This window comes from Thunnus maccoyii, chromosome 4 (assembly GCF_910596095.1).
Source record: "Thunnus maccoyii chromosome 4, fThuMac1.1, whole genome shotgun sequence".
In the NCBI taxonomy this organism is placed as follows: domain Eukaryota; kingdom Metazoa; phylum Chordata; class Actinopteri; order Scombriformes; family Scombridae; genus Thunnus; species Thunnus maccoyii.
Window position 1 is genome coordinate 6,127,176 of NC_056536.1, and position 17,821 is coordinate 6,144,996.

General features: G+C 39.8%; 1 protein-coding gene across 2 annotated transcripts in view; it reads left to right on the top strand.

Annotated features, from left to right (window-relative positions):
• LOC121895956 (vitamin D3 receptor A) overlaps window positions 1-17,821 on the top strand; it is a 112,863-nt gene that overhangs the window by 66,051 nt on the left and 28,991 nt on the right. The window lies entirely within an intron of this gene.

Sequence of the window (17,821 nt, forward strand, 5' to 3'; positions counted from 1 at the left end):
ATGTATGACTCATGACAGGATATGCCAGCAAAGGAATTTAGAGTAGTTTAATGGGCATCGTCTGTTATGATTACTTTCTTTGTTTCGCAATTAAATCAGCAGGCATATTGATGAAACAGACACAATTAACCAAAACCAAACCAGACCAGAACTGAAACAAACAACTAATTGACTTAGTTTTCGACTTTATGTGGGCAGCATCAATCAGACCTGCAACTTTACTGTCACAATTTTAGCATTTTCTATTCTTTCCTCTAATTCATTTCATTTGAAACGTTGGACTTCAAACTATTTGTAGACACCTTCCTGCTAACTTGATGTGCATCTGCCATTATTTTAGAGTAATGGTACAATATTTGGAATTTTTAAGGATTTTTTTTATGCCGTTGATGATGAATTCATTGACAGAACAATCAATAGCCCCAACAAGCAAAGCATTCATTAGTTGTACACTTTTTACCTAATATGTACTAATTTGAGAAGATACACGTTGGCATCTTTCAACAACAACAAAAAAAAGGATTCAAGAAAGTAACTTTATCTTTGCATACAGTATTTCTACTCCTCAAAGCAATAGACAGAGCCGAGAGGGTTTCAGCAGGAAAAAGCAGTCAGATCCAGCCAGCGAGGTCCGTGGCCTACATCATATTGGCTGTGTTGGCCAGGACTAGGGCGTCACTCAGTCTGCAGGTCCAAGACATGGTGGGTAGTAGACTGACCTTTTTCTGAAATCATTACTGGTTTGGACTTTGCCATTCTGTAAACAGCAATGGAAATATAAGCAGTAAATAATGTTCCAATAGTAAGGTTGACATTGATAACTGTTATTTTAAATAATAAAACAATAAAATACCTTCTCAGAGGGTAACATTAAAATTCAATCAAATGGTAACTTGTACTAGAAAATAATAATAAATTGGCAGACACTAAGAGAAGCAACACAAATGTATGTATATAACAAACAATACTTTGAAATTAGCTGCAACTCATTTGGCTCTATGAGACCAAATACAGAAGCCAAATCTGCCAACGTATGGGCTAGAACTTGAGCTAGAGTAACACTGAATGTGAATGGAAATAACTGAACATTGTTTTATTTTGTCGCGGTGTGTTTTGCAGTGTTACATTACGTGGCCGTTGCATAATGCTTTCTTTTGTTTCATCGGGCCTAGATCAAATGGTAATATAAAGCATTTTCTGTGCAGTTTAGTGTGTTTATCTGTAAATGGCTGTGAGAGTTTAGCTGTGTAGAAAACAAGCTTTTCTGTTTTCCTCCTCTGATTATCCCTAAGTGTAATTAGAGTAATAGAGTGTAGTTAGAGTAATATTCATTACTCTAGGTGGTTTGGTATTTGGTTGTTCCTCATGAAAAGATGAATACACACATCCAGTTGCTTTTGCTGAGCCACTCATTGCAGGCTGCTGTTGTAACACACACACACACACACACACTCAGACCACACAGAAGCTCTCTGTCCGGACAGCTTCACTGGATGAATGCTCAGACAGCTTCTCCTCTCGCCTGAATGTGGCTGCCACGACCCTCACCTTTCCTTTGGGGAAAGGCTTGTACAGATCCTCATAGAAAATAACTAATAATTTATCTTAACGTTATTAGAAAATATTTATCCTGGAGTTTGACTTCTGAATCAGTTTGAGTGTGTGCTTGAGCCATATTTTACGTGATGGAAATGTTTCTCAGAGGAAGTAGTGGGTGGGCTTCTTAGGTAGGAGAAGGTCATATTTGATACTGTTTGTTATATATTTAACTGGAAACAGATGAATATTAACTCATTGAATGTGGAGTTTTTAAGGCTTTTGTAATCGTACATGAAAATAATCACCGTGCTCTGTGTCTCTAATGCTCACCACCAGCAGCTCTGTCTGCTGTCCACCAGATCACGTTTGACGTGATCAGAGATCTGGCCTGAAAAACAGCCTGCATTTATGTATTATTTGTTTTATGCGGCCCACCTCTGAGGGAGGGTAGAGATAGCTTTAAAATTAGACAAACATTGTTTTTATGATAGAATTTAACAGACATAATGGTGTTAATCAGGCCATTTTAAACGGCATATCGTCTCTGGTTTCAAACATTCAGACTCACTCGACACTAGGGCAGTGGCTTCTCTGTGTGGTTTGGGAGTACAACATTTAGCATATTAACTTGAGGTGTCTGGTGGAGCGGCGTTGTGACATAAGGGGTTACACATCAAAATTACCCTTTGGCAGTAAACACAGGGGTATAATAGTAACAGCTGAAAACAGTCAGACCTCGACTGTAAGCAAAAGATGACGTTTTTATTGCGAGTGTTGAATTTATATCAGAAATATTTCAGTCTTAAATTGGGGTAACCAGCTGAACAATGGTAAATATTGAAATCAGAAATGTGTTAACTTTGCATTGGACTCTTGCATCATTATCAGTCTGTTTGCATCTGGCTCGCTTCTGCAAGCTGCTTTGACTCTGCTTCAACTAACGTGATGTCCAGTCAATGAGCTGGTGTCCCATTGCCCTTATGCACATATTCTAGGTCAGCAATCGACAAGAATGTATCGATCATACATGATCTCTGCGTGCATGTAGAGAGAGAGAGAGAGAGAGAGAAAGAGAGCTTTGTTTCTCCTTAATTAAAGCAAAATGCTGTCAAGCTATTCGGATGTATTACATGAAGCAGAATAGTGTAAACATAAAGAAAGTATGATCTACAAATAATGTAAACAGGTGAGAACTGTACTATACTGAATTATGTAAACTATCTTTTGGTTGGGTTTCTGCCCAGACCACTTTAGTGTGTAAACCTCACATCCCTCTATGTTCTTCTAACACTGAAAAGATAAAAACAAAATGCACTTAGAAGATGAATGGGCTCTGTGCTAGAAATATGTTGTCTGTTCTCTGGTGTATATACTTTGTACTCGGTATATTACAGCTTCAGTTCTCCGTAAGCCATCACAATTAAGATGCCAGGACCAGCGCTGGGCAGATCACGTGACACCCTCGGGTCCAGAGAGACGTTTTACCGTACAAATCTATCATAAAGAAACAGCTGTAAGCTAGGAAGACAGTTTCACAAACACTTGGAAAACTATCGTATGCTGTGTGCAAAAGCTGACACTTTGGCCTGAGGGTGGCACTTGAGGAAAGCTCATGTAATGTGTAATGGAAAGTTTATTCTCTTGGGAAACTTTCTCATTTTCTTCCTCACTTTCTTGCCTCTTAATTTTCTTCTTCAGTCGTGTTTTCTTTCTATCTTTCTGTTTAGATTCCTTGTTTCGCTCTGTGTTTTTTTCTTCACCTGACTTTTTTTTTCCCCCCAATCCGCCTTCTTTTCTTTCCTTCTTCACCCTTTCAATCCTTCTCTCTCTCTCCCCTTTTTCCCATCTCTCCTTTCATTCCTTCCTTCCCGCCTTAATTTTTTTTTCATTACTTCATTCCTTTCTTTACAAGCTACTCTCTGTCTCTCCCTCTCCCTCTCGCTCCTCCCTCCCCGTCTCCCTGTCAGTCTGCCAACAGCCCGACGGCCTGTTCGTTTTCATCCTCTGCCTAGAAAACAAGGTCTAAAGTTCAAAGCTGCTGTTGTGGATTGGCGGCAGGAGAGGGAACACAGAAGGAGGCCAGGCCTGGGTCAAAACAGATTTGAATATCATCTCAAATAGATGGAATTTCAATCTAATCAGACGCCACACTTCAAATTCAGTGCACATAATCTCTTGTGAATAACATTAAAAAAAATCAGGATTGATTACCTCATGACAGAAAAGATCAAAATGACTTGTGATTTTTGTTTCAGTGCCTTAAAGCCATCACTGGACACTGATGTACACCCAAAGAACAAAGTTACTTACTTAGATCATTAGTGAGCAATTTTGAGTTAGTGATCAGGTTTTTTTTAGGAATCAGTATTGGCCAGATGTATTGTCAAGCAGTGTATTTGTCTAACCTCAATATCACTCTTGATTATTGGCCCCTAAAGTGTAAGTGGACGGAATTCAAATGTCTTAAGGTTATATTTATTTGTGTGTATGTATGGTAGACACTTTGTCCTGTGATTGTAATGAATTCAGAAGTTGTTAAAAATGCTACACGAACTGGGCTGAGGAAATAGAAGATAGCAAAGGAGTGGGTGGAGGTGATGTTAAAGGAGAAGGGAGCTTGTCTGACATGTCTTTTGGCCCAAAGCCTCAAAAGGGGATGCCTGTGAGATGCCAAAAATATAACAGTTCTTCCCGTGTGTGTGTGTGTGTGTGTGTGCCCACACACTGTTTTTCTTGGTGCTTTTAATCTGATGAGTGAGGTAAATATATTTTGATGGGCTTGTCACTTTCATATTCCCAAGTCCTGACAGTGCTTACTGTACACCCACAAGGCCTGTGTATGTGTTTGTGTGATTTAATTTCATTAACATATTATCCGTTTGCACAGCTGGGTTATTCCGACCGTTCCTGTGTTAGAACCTGTGTGTGTTTGAGACAGAGGTGTGTGCATGTACGTGCCTGTTTGTGTGCCTCCACCTGCACCATTAAACGAGAGAGAGTGAGCCAGAGTGTCCACCTGTATTTATCCCAGCTCAGCTTCCTTCAGCCCCTGTCATTATAGTGCCTGTATAAAACACCCTCCCACTAACTTACACTGACACACCACACAGACAGTTAGCAGCATCTTCAGCACTTTTCCTGCTGGTGAGTGGGTGTGTGTGAAGAAGATAAAAACCTGCTCTGGTTTTGCTGCGTGTTGAGTGTGGTTGTATGTTTGAGAAAAATGAAGGTACGCACCTTAGAGAAGAGTATTTATAGCTAATGAACTTCTGAGGGGCATTATGTTACATGTGCATTAGAGTTTAGTCAGGATGGTAATCATATATGGATGAGTGGGATTAGGAATTAGATAGATTGAAAATGTATTTACTGAAAGTGTGTCAAGTTGGCCTCACGTGTATATTCCTGTGACATCACTTTTATCCATATCTGTGTTTTCAAAAGATGTGCATACTCACCTCTGACTGTTGAGATATTTTGTTAACACTAAAGTATGTAAGTTAGAGCTGCAATGGTTAGTTGATTAATCGATAAGTTGCCAACTACTGAATTAATCACCAATTATTTTGATAATCGATTAATCATTTGGAGTCATTTTTTAGGAAGGAAAATGTCCAAATTATCTGGTTCCAGCTTCTCAGATGTGAATATTCCCTGGTTTCTTTAGTCCTCTGTGATAGTAAATTACCGTATTTTCTCTAACAGTGGCCGGTATTCAATTGAAAGCCAATAATGGCTGGGGGTGTGGTTGACATGAACAAATAAAGGCCGGCCTGGTCAAATTCAAAGAGAGAGTTTTGCAATATGCGGAGGAAAATTAATGAGCGAAAGCTGCAAGACATTTTGACACTGACCCGATAAGAATCAGATACTGGAAAAGACAGAAGCATGAGCTGCTGTTAGCTGACAAGAGGAGAGCACAGCTAGCTAGAGGTGGGAGGAAGAAAGTTAGCTTGTAGCTAGAGAGACAGTTGATTGATATTTGATATTTGGCTGTGCTGTTAACTGGCCATTAATGTTTATATCCAGCGTAACGTTACCTCAGATTTGTTAAGTTTTTATGTGACACTGGCCATATTCCCCCTCCGGTACTTGACCGGTCATACTTCACACAAGTTAAATTGAAATGTTTGTGTAATGTTTCACAATAAAAGTCAGGAAATGAAGGCATTATGTCCATGAGCATTTAATTTTATCAATAGCATAATGCAGTAACAAAAATCTAACAGAGCAAACGGAAGCAGATCAGAAAACAGGAAGGCTTCATACTAAAATATGAGCAAATATACTTATCAAACATAGCGAATTAGGAATAAAGGCCTCTCTCTGATATAAGCCTGCTTCCAATAAAGGCCTGGTACCCTGTGCAATTGAGGTAAATAAAGGCCCCGGCCACTATTAGTGAAAATACAGTAACTATGTGTTGATTGTGGACTGTTCATCAGGACAGAAGAAGACATGGGGCATTTTTAAAATATGTATAGCATTACTTGATATCACAATTACACTGTTAGTTTGTTGATAAGAGCAGATGAGTCAGCAAAGCTATGACTTTGTTGCCACAGCTATAATAATATATGAAGAAGTTCACAAGTAGAAGATAAATGAATGAAATAATTTCAAATTAGCATGGACTGAATTAACAGCACCTTTAAAAATGTTTTCAACCATCTGGATGTTTTATGACTCAGAGTCTGGAAGCTGTAATCACAAACATGCTTCTACAAGTCAGGATATGACTCTCTAGATAATTTGCAAGATATATTTCTGTAGTGATCTTGAATAGATTAGAAAAAAACAACATAAAACCACCCTCTTTGATTTGAAGTATTTTGTGTTGGCTTTGACAAAGATTTCACTGATTTCCAGGGCTCAGTTACATGCGGATAGTGTATGTTTGTTTGATATGGTACAGTACACTTGTGATCGTTAAGAATTGTGTGTGTCTGTGTGTGTGTGTGTTTGCGTGTGTGTGTGTGTGTGTGTGTTCAAGCGTCAGGGGGTGCGCCACATACCAACCAATCACATCAGTCCATCTGTTTAGCATGCTTCTGTAGCCAATTGGGACATCCCATTAGTATCTTTCAAACAGACTTGATACACACACGTACACATACACACACACTATGCATGCACAAAGACTCACACAAATCCCACCACGCTATAAATGGACTCGGAACCCCCTCCTCCTTTTAATGGCCTCAGGCTCATTTGTTGGATTTGCAGGCATCTGGTCTGGTTGGATAAAATCAGAGCTAGCTCTCTCTTGTCCATGTTTGACGCCTTGTGATCCTGATGTATTGTATCATACTGTGCTGAAGCACAGTGTAGCCTTTTGATACTGACATTCATAGAAGTCTTGTTTTGCTGCTTCCTGGATTACAAATCACAGATTACAATTATGTGTCTGTGTCTTTTCTTCATACACTACTAAACTACAATGGATGTATGATTTCTCACAGTTCATTATGCTCATGTTTCACTCTTGTACATGTCCTCCTTACATTCCTTACATTTTTATTTTGTATTGTTGTTTTCCTTAGGGCTTGTATACATATTGCATTTTTTTTCTGAGCGCCAGAATCTTTTTTTCAGTGGTTCCCAGTGAGGAAAGAGTGTATGCAGCAGCATGCGGCTGCTTAGAGAAAAAGTGCTGCACTTTTTTGTGCGACCACTCCGAGCACTTCCAGATGAAATTCTCTGAACTTGTTAGAACGGCGCTGGTGTCGTCACTGTTGCTCCTTTTCAGGCAACCAATCATATATTAAATAGGGCAGGACTTGTCACCCTGGTAACCAAGAAAATGGAGGAGAACTGTGTTCTGGCTGTGTCTGTCTATCCTGAGCTTTATGATATGTCAGACAGAAACCACCATAACAAAGACAGAAAAGCCCATTTGTGGGAGCAGATTGGCCGGACACTGAATGTTGCTGGTGAGTGTTGTGCTTTTATCATCCTACATGTTGTAAGCTTGTTGTTAGCTATGTAGTCAACCCTCTGTTAACGTAGCTTTAAGTCAGCATTTTTTTTCTCTTATCGCACAAGTGTTTCATCCCAGTGCTCCCCAGGGCCGTGCTAGCACTTTTCTGCCAGAGAAAATCGCTATATGGACACACGCCCTTATGTTAAAATATCTCTTACTTTATATTATATTGTTTACAGCAGGGCTATTCAACTTCAATAGCAAGTGGGCCAAACAGGAAAATCACTGGGGGTCTGTGGGCCACACAGAATACTTTGTCAATTAATGGCTACAAATAACTTACAGTATAATGTTAATAGATATACTACCACATGGAATAAACTAGTCATGTGCGTCCTTTTTCTCTCACTTTTTTAATTGTATCATTACAATCAATTCCAGACAGCAGCTAGTCCATACAGAAAGTAGGAAAGCTATGGTTACAAGGCTTGAAACAGAAGGGCAAAAAGTAACATCTAAAAATCTAAGGAGAGATGAGATGTTTTTCTGACAGGTCGATATCCACAAATATAGAAAACAAGATGAATGTAGTAAAACAGTATCCATCAGACTAACAGTAAGTAGGCCTGTTTATAATATCCTCAACAACACTGACATACATAAGGAGCTTTTAAAAAAGGTCCATATCCATAAATGCTAAATGCAAGATGAACATAATAAAACAGTAGCCGTCAGACTAACAATAAATGGGCCTGTTCATGATACTATCAAAAACAATTCCAAGCAGACATATGGTGCTTATAGCAGGTCCATGTCCATATTTGTTAAAGGTCAAAACAGTAAAACAGAATCCAGACTATTTTCACTAAGAGAGCATTACATGCCTCAATCAGGTGATTTACTACTACACAACTACCATACAAATCAGATTTCTATCATTTTGAGCCTGTTTGAGTCAGTGAGAGAAATGACACTGCCTTGATTTTGCTATTTCAACATAGTTTGGCTCAGAAGTAGTAAGGGCAATCCTGAGACACTCCAATCCAAACATTGTCAGTATTAGCAAGGCCACTTTCCCTGTGGGGTACTGATATTGGCTAACATGCTTAGACCAAAAGTCCACTGCTCCCTCAGACTGCAAGTGCTGTTTTAAAGCAAAGGAGGACTGCACATCAACCAATTCCATCTGAAAGATGCTCTCATCAATACAAGACATTACCTCTTTTGCTTTTACACAGAAGTCTGCCTATGGTTTGATGGAAAACGGGTCACAAGCAAACTGCAGTACCTCAGTGGGAATGCTGAAGCCTTGGAATCTCTCAGTAAAGTCCTCAATCAATTTTGTCATGAAGTCTGTCATGGCGAGCATTATGTGTGCCCCAGGTGCTGTGCTCATGAATGCACGGAGTTCTGGGAAGTGCAGCAATTTTGTTACCATTAGGTCAGTTGTGAAAATCATTAGCTTTGTCTTGAAGGCACAAAGCCTCTCAACCAAATCAGCAATAGATTTTTCCCGCCCCTGCACTTCAAGTGTTCAAGTGTCCAAAAATGTCACACAGAAAGTAGACTTCTGCCATAAACTGTTCATCCAACATGCGCTCCAAGAGGTTTGATGCACGTTTGTGTTTACATGTGCAAAGGAAAGACACAATCTCCTGGCAGAGTTGACAGAAACGATCCAGAACCTTTCCTTTGCTGAGCCATCTGACGTCATTATGTACAAGTAAGTCAGTGTGCTCAGCAAAGGTGTCAGCAAGTAGCTGACGGAAAAGGCGATGTTACAGGCTGGAGGTTGATCAAAAAAAATTGACAATGTTCACAACAGTGTCCATGGTGTTTTTCAGATCACCACTGAGCTTTGCACACAGCAAAGACTGATGAATGACACAGTGTAAAAACTGCATATGTTGAGTAGTTGATAGCCTCGCCACCAGCCTTTGCACGCTACCGATGATAGCCGGAGTGCCATCAGTAACCAACACGCAAACTTTTCGTAAATCCAGTTCACGCTCTTCTGTCTGGTTTGTGTCCAGGCTACACGCAGGGATGCTATCATGGCTCTTGTTCCGTGCAAAAGCGACCAAGGGCCACCTGACATCTGAAAAGATGCTAGCAGTCCCTGTACTTTTCTTCTCTGTTCCTCCGAGCCTGGCAGAAAACAAGCCATGATTTGACTTGTAGTGCCTCTTCACGTTATATTCTTTCACTACAGCAATGCATTCATTGCACAATAAACACACCGGTTTATTAGTTGTTGCGGCTGGCAAAGTGAATAAATACTTGTCAGTCCATTCGCTTTGGAATTGGCGATTTTCACAATCAACTTTACGTCTCTTTAGCTTCAACAGAGACATTTTGAAGATTGCTGTTGGCTAACGTGAGTTTCTCTGTAGCCCGCCAGCCCAGGGCGCAACTTGACCGAGTGACCAAATGGCAGGTACGGAGCAGGTGTGATACTTCTTCTTTTTTCCGTTATATGGCGGGTGGCAACCAGCGTTAAGGCACCTTACCGCCACCTACTATGTTGGAGTGTGAACCACAGTTATCTGTCCCCTTGAACAAACAAACACAAGAAAATAAAAATGTTTTTACCATGCCAGCCTGATTTGCATGCACCCTCCTGCGGGCCTTAGAAAAAATCAAAAGGGCTGTGCTCGGCCCGCGAGCCGCTAGTTGACAAGGCCTGGTTTACAGTATGCTGCAGTGACCTTTCCACTACACTAAATCCAAATTAGAGTATTTTGTTCAGCCTACCTGAGATTAGAGGGATTTAGGATGGCTTTCAGAGCATACCTGTGGACCCACTTTAATCTCTCCCATAACCCACCGTTGGGTACAAACTGAGCCAGAAAAAAACCTCTGGCTTTGATCTTTGTGTCCCATGTTGAGGTTTGGACCCAGAGTGGGTTGTTGGGGTTCACATGCTGCTACTCCTCTGTGATTTCTTACCTTACCTTTGATGTCCAGGATTTATGGAGCCAAACAGGAATCGAATACTTAGGGACGAACTCACTATAGTTCAAGGAGAAAATCTACCCCTTTGAAACAAAACTTTACCTGTGATTTTTGACTGTCCAGTGATTTGGAATGATTGAGTAAAGAAGAAAAGTCAAACCAAAGATGACAGATCTAAAACTCTCTGTGTAACATCATTAGATGAAACATAAGGAGCGGCTGTTTGCTTTTTGAGTGGTGGGATTCTGTGTGTGTGTGTGTGTGTGTGTGTGTGTGTGTGTGTGTGTGTGCGTGTTAAGCTCCGGCCCGGCTGCTGCTTTGTTGTATTGTACTGGACTGGAGTGTATGGTGCTTAGCTGTTAGTGAGGCCCACTGTGAGGCAGCTGGTGGTAAAAGTAGGCCATGCTCCCTGTTGTGCTGCCTATAGAGTGAACCCCTCTGTATGCAATAGATTCCATTTCCTGTGGTACCCTCCTATACTGAGCCTTATACAGGACTGGACAGTACCGGATTACTGCTGAGCTTTGAAGAGAGTGGAAACAGAGAGCAAGAAATGTTAGTGGAAAGTATTGTGTTGACCAACTCAGCCTGACTTATATAATGTAGTAATGAAGAGAGTAGGGAGGATGAGGAGACTTGTCTTCCACTACTTTTCTATGTCTGAACTTCTGCAGAAATAATTCTTGAAATTCAACAGACTGTAAATGTAATCAATACAAGCATGCTTTCAGTTGTCAAACATTGAAACTGCTTACTAATTTCAACTAAGCTTACATTGTACTTGAATATTACAGGACTCAGGACATCTATCTGGTTCATACTGCAACTACAATGGTTGAATTTCACCAAATTGTCTATAGAATGAAGATCTTTAACAGAGAGTTGTTTCAGGAGATGTATATTCTGTTTTTGCTGGACTAAGCATCTCTAAGTATAGTATGTGTTTTTCATCTTCTCAGTAAACTTCCCAAAACGCAAAATTTCCATAATCAGTAGGTATAACAGTCAACAATTTAGCAGAAGGCGACTTAATCCCTCTTTCCTCTTAGACATGCCTCTTTCAAACAACAGTGCAATATTTAATTGATCCTTGTTGGGAAATGCCACCTCCACTGGGAGGTCAGAGGTCAAGGTCATCCACAGAGCAGCAGCCCTGCAGCTGGCAGTGTGGGACACTACAGCAGTGCACATGCTTGCTGGTGTGTCACTCAGGTCTTCAGTTTACGGACAATCTCTCCAACCTCTAGGCTGCCCTGCCGCCAAGTTCAAACCACTTCAGCATCACATGGCCACTCTGTAAACATGTGATATTAGAGGAAAGACAAGTCAAACAAGAATGCCAAACATTCCCTTACTGCTTTTATGATACAGGATATTTAAGTGGTAGAGTCCAAATGATTCTACCAGGGTACTAGTAGTATTTTAATTAAATAGCAATGTAGGACTTTGCCAGCCACAAGATGACTGAAATAAGTCTGTTTTGGATTCTGGTTGGTCAGATTTCCATAGCAAAAAAATGTTGTCTTCTCATGTAGTTTTCACAGCACTGAAATACAGTTCAATACTAAATCAATGATGGACATTTTCCTATATGGCGCACTAATAACAGTATATTATAAAAAGGGAACCTGGGGCTTATGTTTCTCTTGACATACTTCCATTCTATATTATGGCCAATTTTCTTCTATTAGAGCAGTTATCGAGACAAAGTAGAAATGGTCAAAAACCTTTTATCCACTGAAGTGTGGTCCACACCATACTGATTTGATCCAATTTGTTGTTCAGTGACTTTGATGCTTTTATTCTCAACAAAATCCACTATAATCAATTTGGTCGGCCTGTTGTTTCCAAAAGCATTCCTCTGATTGTGAAAACAGCACATACGGGTTAAGAGCCAGCAGATCTCTATTAATCATCAAGGTGGGTCTCAGTGATGTAGTGACAAAATGCTCAATCATGATGATGATATTTGATGGTACTGGCACAGGTTAATCAATACATTGATAAGTCCACCTCATGCTCCACTTAACGGAAAGCCTCTCACACAGTCACACACACAAGCTGGTAATCCAAGCCTACCTAAAGTTATTTCATACAGTATGTACAGTACATACTGATTCTTCTTACATAGCATGTGGCATGTTCCTCTGTCCTCCTCCTCGGCCAGGCAGTCATGTTGTTTTAGCAGCTCCTGGGCTGTATAGGTTTTGCAAACTGGAACATCAGATTTATGATAGCAGGAAAGCATGAAGACAAACGCAGCACAGTAGTTTGACTGGCCTCCAAGGGGCACAGGAGGGGCTGGAGTGAAAGAGAAAAGTAAAGCAGACAGAAAGCCACAAGAGAACTACATGGAGCTTTTCGAGGAGGTACAACAACTTCTATGCTTATTGTAAACTGGACTGGGTGGGCTCTGTTATGTTGGTAGAGAACTTTCCAATGCAGTGATTACCGAGGGAGTGTTTATTGGGCATCAATACATTAATTATTGGTTTCAAGAGAGCTGCTAATATAGTAACTGGTATTTTAAAAACATTTTTATATCTTTAAATATGTTGTCATGAACTAATATAAAGAATTTTCCTTTCAAATCCTTTCAAAGAGCATGAAAAGCATTATATGACATATTTGGCACTTTGAAGAAGTTACTTATCCAAATACTTCGTATCAACAGTTTTTTACTGCCATTAATTATGCAAATATATTTCAACAAAGTAAAATCCTTTGTTATTATCATTAATGTGCAATGGGTAAGTGCAGAGCTTGTTTTTCATGTAATTTTTCAAGTATATGATGCATTACTCAATTTTAAAAAAGAACTAAAAACATGTTTTTATGGTGGGCAGCGAGCACCCCTGCAATAACTTTTACAGGTGTACCACAGCGTTGTTTTGGCCATTACTGGTGGATGTTATTATGTTTGAGTGCTTGAATGGCTTCGCTGCTTTTCAACATGCTTTAAGAACCATATTTTGATACATTTTATGAAATACATTCTTATTTCATTTGTGTGGAAACAGAAAAGCAAACTATTCTCCTCAGTGAATCAATAAGGAATGCTAAATATCCTTCACTGAATGTTTTTTTTTTCACACACTGTATGGTGATGGGGTCTTAATAGTCCGCCTCATGGGACCTGTTGTTTACATGCTATAGGGGGGGGGGTTATGAATTTTAACTTGATGAGATGGCACTCAGCTGCACTGCTCACCGCTTCAGAGAGGAAAATAACATCAGCATCAGCGAAAACAGACAGAGCGACTCTGCCGTAATCCAGCCTGACTATCTCTCTCACTAAATGTTTCATCTGTTGACATTAGATGTCACTTGTCTTGTAGCCCGCTCCACATAGCTCTCAGAAGCGTCACAGACAAGTGTGTTTACAGCTGAGGATAGAGAGCAAGATAGGAAAAAGGAATGGAGTGACAAACAGCAAAGTGAAACTTAAAGAGAAGAAAAAAAGAGGAGTGAAACAGAGAACTGTGGAATGAGACACAGGCGAGGATGAAAGGACTGGTGTTGCCATGACACCAGAAATATGACATGGATACCAGTATTTCATAGTGCAAAATTGACTGCAGTCTCATTGGTAAACAAGAAAAAAAATGCTGCTCCTGTACTAGTTTACTGTAAAGGACTGTTTGATGCTCTTGTTAAGTTTTGAGATATTTGATTCACAATGTTGTAGTACAACAAAAGTCCGGACATTGTGTAGTTAAGCCTTTTGTGTTTTACTTATTTATACCAGAGTACAAGTAGGATTTATCTTGTTGATTACATTTAGTTAAAGCTGGTAAAACTCTGAAAGTTTGCAAAAGTCAGTATTCAGTGTTGTACAACATTATTGACAGAACATTGAATTTTGTTATTGCGACAACACCAGCAAGGACTGTAGGTGCAGTGAGTGATAAGAGTCACAAGGCTGTAACAGGGAATACAAGGTAAACAGTGGTGGGTTAAGCTCGACAAAACATGACAGTTCCATTTCTACGTTGTACAACAGGGCATCCTGGGATAGTCAGCTGGCCAACCCTGACCCCAAGTTCTTCTTGGGTGAGTCAGTAACATACCATGGTTCATGTATTTGTCCAGAACTGTTCAGTAGAGGATGTTCGGTTTGGTATGTTTTGTACCGTAAAATACTACAATTACTGTCAAAGCGAGTTCCACCCAGAACGTTTCACAGCGCACCGCTTAGCTGTAGCATAATTATGGATGTATGCTAGCTGGCTTAGCCAAGGTAGCCTTGCTGCGATCAGAATGACAAACAAGAGACCCATGACGCTGACCCAGTGCAACACTATTATTAAAATATGCTCTGTTATCTCTGTAGTGAAACAATATGGCGTATCCCTGGTTTGGTCCCTCTGACTGATATATTACGACATCACTAGATTAATAATACTGAAGCATCAGTGTGTAAGCAGCATGTTACTGTTGTAGCTGCCGGAGGTGGAGCTAGTTTGAACTACTTTATATACAGTTAGACCATAAATCAGCATAAAACAGCTGTCAGCAGGTGTCGTGACTCCTTGCAAGAAAAAGAAATGTTGTTTTCCTTTTCCACTGCAGCAACTAAACTGTTTCAGTAATAGTTTCCACTGCAGCAACTAAACTGTTTCAGTAATAGTTACAGCCAATAAGCCGTTGTTGGATGTTGACACTTTTCAAAATAAAAGACCAAAATGTTATTTTCTACCTTTCTTTTTTTTTCTGCTGTACCGAAACTGTACCAAACTGTGACCTTACAATTGAGGTATATACTGAACTGTGGATTTTTTGTACCCCTATAACATACTGTTTGAGCTTAGCTTTGTAACACATTGAATTTCCAGTGTCGACACCAACACTTTTGATTTTATGAAAATGAATCCACGAAGAATCCATTATCCACAGCTGAGCTCTGTTTTGTCCAACAACATTGTGTATCATGTCTCTTCCAATTTAGTTCAATTGAATCTGTTTTTTTTGGCACAAATGTCATATTAACTGGTGCCTAAGCATCTAAATAAACTTAAAAACTAAATAAACTAACACAAATAAACTGCAACAGCCTGGATTTAGTCAAATTGAATCAGTTGGATAAACTAACCTCCTTATCTCAAATAACAGTTTGCACTGGGTTGACTGTTCTATTATTCTATATTGCCTAATCAGGAATGTTAATAAAAATATGTGATATAAATCAGTCATCAACATAACCAGAACATTATCTGTCTCTCTTATAATTACACACTCACTCTGCGTCTTAACATTAACATATTGTTATACCTGACTGCTGTCCTTTAAAGAGAAAAAGATGATGACAGAGATTATGAAGATACTAATGGCTTTCTTCTCTTAAAGCAAAACAAATGTGGTTAGGAGAGAGAGAGAGAGAGAGACACACACACAGAGAGAGAGAGAGAGAGAGCGAGAGAGAGATGGAATTACCCATCAGCCTGGCAGCTACCCCTTCTGCCTTTACTCTACCAATTAATCATGCTGACTATGAATAAATAAAAGTGCTAATTATTAAGCAGTGTTACAAATGAGAAATAAGTGGGAGAAAACACATAAAGAGGAAAACAAGAGTGACAAAGAAGTGATTAAAGCAGAAATATTATCAGAGTTGTTAATTACAGACCTGGAGCCTAATCGTACCGCTGTTAATCAGCACCACTAATGAAAGGTTGTTTTGCTGTTGGTTGTGCAGGTCTGTCGAGATGTTCGACATGCTGTTACTCCATTTCACTCTCTCCAGTTTTTTCATTATTCAAAAGGCTGTTTTTTTTTTTTTGTTTTTTTTTTGTGACATTATGAATAATGGTCTGTGTCTTGTTTTTGTGTGCCCTGTCAACGCACTCAACACCCGCCCCGACATACACTGTAACCTGAAATCACTGCTATGTTTGTGAATGAGACAGCCCCCTTTGCTTACATGTGAACCTCACACACACACACACACACACACACACACACACACACACACACACAGATGGTCAGCGTGCATTAAGGTGATACTCCCGCATGTCCTGCTCTCCTGGTGTTGTGTGTACTGGGTAATGGCACTGATGCTTCCTGGCTCGTGCATATGTGTGTCTGTATTTTCCTGGGAACCGGTGCTGAAGCTTCAACTAGCCAAGATGTAATGAGAGCTAATGGAGTCTGACTATATTTGTCTCCATCTTTCACTTGTGCTCTCACCTGCCTCCCCTCTCCCCTCTTTCATTATTTCTCCCGCCATCCTCTGCACCGGTTCCTCCTATCACTTTGTCCTGGTTTGACATTATCGGAGTCCTACTTCTACACACGTCGACTCACCATCTGCAGCCACGTGACAGCTTTCCCCGCTGTGCCTAAGTTCATTGTGTGAACCCCCTCCCCTCTTTGCTTTCATTTGGTCGTCTTCCCCTCACATGACCTTTCCCTCTCTCGCACATACGGTTTCTCCATAGTGTTGTTTGTCTACAGGCCCTAGATCTCTAAAGCATACTAAGGATTGCATTTCCTATTCTTCATCTCTGTTACATTTGAATATTTCCTTTGTATCTTCTGCAGTTTTTTATTTTGACTTTTATCTCTTTATTTCTCCCTCAGACCTCTTTTAACACATTTCTGTTCAGCATGTTTCAAGTGTTGGCTTGACATATAAGCCAATACAGAAGAGTAGTATTAATATATGATTACACTGTGTTCATCGTTCCCTGGTGTTGTCTGAGTGAAGATAAATAAAACCGAAGTCCAAATTAAACTTAAAAAACTTGATGAAATGAACATTATCTCCCTGGAAAACAGTGAATCTTTAACGGCAACCTCATCCGGTACTAGAAGGCATGAACATCAAATCTAACCAATAAAGCCATCACTAATACTTCTGCCTCTTTCATCAAATCAATCTGCTTTACTCATGTTTTCCTTTTCCTGAAACAAAACTTGCTTAACAGAAATGACATCATATTAATAGTTTTTAACACTTTTAGACAAATGTGGACCCGGGTTAGTTGTAGTTGATATTAATGTAATCTTACCAAACAGGATTCACTCCACATTCTGTATTTAGGTATCCTCTCACCTCATATGCTCCCTCATTATTCATTTTCAGAACTTTCCGAAGCTTTATTCAGTCAGAACTGATAAAAACAGCACCTTTAAATGAAAGATTAAGTCATCATACCTAAATATCAAATAGGTTATTTGTCAGTATGATCAAAAACTGACTTAAGGCAACTATAACTACTACTCTAAGGTCTTACAAAGGGGTTTATGCAGTCCTGTCAGTTCGCATCAGCATATGCATTAAGATATAATTGAAGACTCAGTCACCGTGTGTTTGTCAGTGCTATGTGAACATATTATACACAAGCTGCATAGGTCAACACCTGAATCCACTGATAAACCTACTACATACTGTACAGTGTTCCT